Genomic DNA, 3198 nt, shown 5'->3' with positions numbered 1-3198 from the left:
ATAACAGAATTACTGACGAGAAAATTTCAAGATGTTTCAAAATTGTACTATAACCTTTTACCACATAGAAGAGCTAGAAGAGGTGCATTTAATTTGTTAGGATCAGGTATCAAATTGATTACAGGGAATCTTGATGAAAACGACCTTATAGAAATAAATCATGATATTCAAAACTTGAAATCAAAAAAGCCAATCATTAATTAAACAGAATAACGTACAGGTAGCCATCAATGAAAGGATTGAAAAGCAACTAAACGAGATGACAGAAAGCTTCAACAAACATCAAAATGCAATTGTAAAAGAACTTGTAAAAGCTAAAAATAATAGATTAGAGAACCACAATGTAACCCTTCTCATGCAAACATTCAAAATTTCATATCATTTAGATCAAATTGAGGACTTCTTAGAATCAGTATTTGAAACTATTCAACTTGCTAAACTGAAAATTATTCCCAGAAACTTTCTAGATAAGAGCGAGCTTAAACTTATCAAGGACAAATTAGAAGAACAACACGTAGAGTTCATTAATACAGATCAGGTTTACGAGCTTTTAGATATCATATCAGTCTTCAAAGACAAAACATTATATTTCATCATACTCATACCCCAACTAGAACCTTCCAGCTTCAACCAACTACTCTTAGAGCCAGTACCTATCAACGGTAGAACGATGAAGATACCTACAACATCAGCACTATTCGGAATAAACTCAACGTTTTTCATCAAAAGGGATTGTCGAGCAATCAGAAACAAACACTTTATGCAACCGGAACGACCTCATGGATGTTTCCACAGATAACTGCTTTTCAAAAATTCTAAGAGGATACCCAGGTAAATGCCCTTTCACCGAACACTCCAATACAACAGTAGTCAAAAGACTCACCGAAAACCACATCATCATCAAGAACACATCATCTATTGAAATGGGTACAAACTGCAATTTATCCAACAGAACTCTGAAGGAACAATACTGATATATTTTTCAAACTGTACAATAACACTGAATAACAAGACTTACAGTAACTTGGAACTGTACAGCAAACCTCATCAACACATCATCCCACTCGACGGAGTTCAGATAGAACACAAAATCGAACACGATATTTCCATGCACAAGCTACATGAGTTGCATATCCATAATCGCCAGAAACTTTCTGACTTAGAAAACGAGAATATCAAATACACCTACACCAGTGTAGGCCTTTCAACTTTTAGTATCCTTTCAGTGCTCCTTGTTACCTCATACATCATTATCAGGAGACGTTCAACAACCATTCCAATAATCGTATCGGGACGATACGATCTTAAAGGGAGCAGTTACCAACCAACCCACCACGTCACATCAAGTTGGCAACGATAAAACACCAAACATCCTACAAACACTATTTGGCCCGAATCATCAAAAAGCATCAACCCCAACAACCACGTGAGCGACCGGCAAACGCATAACAGCCTACAGCACATTTACCTTTTGACGATAAACTGCGGCATCAACAAAATAACATCCGGACAACGACGACAACAGTGATCGACCCTTGGACAGGCTTCGGAAAGTGTAGGTCAGCTAGTTTCAATTGCATAGGTTAGCTCTAAGTAGAATTGAATATAATTATCATTCTTGGTTTAACAGTGATTTAGAGTAGACGTTCTTTTTTTAAAAACTCATGTTCGAATCCCCGTGATTTAACTTATAATTCGAGCTTTTATGAGTAACGAGAGAGGAGTAATGATCTCGGTGCATATAGATAAGGATAATGAAGCATTGGCGGTTGAGTGCACGATCTTGCTCCTTGCATAATTCACAAGTCTGCTGGTTAAATTATGAGAAAGATTGTGAAGAATATTAGTTCCTCGGCATTCCAAACTGGGTGAGGCTCAAACAGCTTGCATCGTCCTTCATCCCATTCGGGAAAAACGCTTACTTAGAAACTTGAAGACCTGCACATCTCCAACAAAAATATTTGGACATTATTTTACCGGATATTAGCGAAACTGCAGCAACACAAAAAACCACCGAATGAAAAAGTATTCTCAGGTGTCAAATCCTCTCCGGTGCACAAAATAGAAAAAATAGATGAAGGAGCTATGTCCCCTTAAGGCATCGGGGCTAGCCAATGGGTGCAACCCAAAGATGACGTAGGACTACGTAACTATACGACTTGGGTGAAATTTGTCCTCATAGTTTGTGTCCCTTTATTAACATTGACCAAACTGCTCGCAGGTCAACCGAATCAAGAAGCTGATTAGTGCTTCAAAGTGCTAACTTTACCGCTTGGCGACAACAAAAAGTTCCTAATAATAAAAATCCTATTCGACTAAATGCTGATGTCATATTAGAAATTTGGGGACAGTACTCGTCGATAGCAAATCCTTCCGCACGCGATGGCATATGAGCAAGTCAAACCACCTTCCTTTTGCCAGTGGAGATATATCAGCTTCCACACTGATATCCTTCCCTCCCCCTTCATACGGGAGCTTGGCAGAAGGAAGGTCGTGCGATATGTGCCATCACAAATATTGCCCTCCGCTCGCTTTCAAATCGACTTCTATAAAAACATTCTTCATGCCTGCCGTATCCTAAACGGAACTATCAATTCTATACTTTCGCCTCTAATGCTATCATGAACATGTACGTCCAAGTTTGGAAGATGATATTAGCATTTCCATATCATAACAAAAAGTTGCTTTTCGGCAGAATTACAAGCGCGCGTCGGAGGGAGATGATGCAATAAATTTGCTCGAATGGATAGAACACTACTCTAACATCAACTAAACTAGCACTCCAAATTGCTATGCCACCGAAACAGTCTATTTGTGCAAATCAACCCTTTCTTTCCAGAAAATGCTGATTCTGAGAAGAACCATCTTCTTTCCCCAATGCGCCTTTCCAATAACTAACTGCAACCAAACGCTTGTCGGAAACTTGCGCTGAAATTTCATTTCGTGCTGCTATTGTCCGCCGGCCACTCGATGATTTTTCGCTAAGACGCCACCATTTGAAAAAAAAAATCAGCATCGACCGCTCTCTGCGGAATTCCGAATAAAATGGCTCGCACGCGCCGGAGAGTTCCTTTTTTGTATTCTATAAAGTAAGCCCATTAGCCCGCCCCTTTGTGATCTGTTATGCAACGTACACACCAGTCAAGCAGTTCGACGAACATTGACTCCGCCCCCACGAAAACGCTTCGGTTGCTGCTT

The sequence above is a fragment of the Armigeres subalbatus genome, chromosome 2 (genome assembly GCF_024139115.2).
Source record: "Armigeres subalbatus isolate Guangzhou_Male chromosome 2, GZ_Asu_2, whole genome shotgun sequence".
NCBI lineage: Eukaryota > Metazoa > Arthropoda > Insecta > Diptera > Culicidae > Armigeres > Armigeres subalbatus.
Note: the sequence above shows the minus strand (reverse complement) of the source record.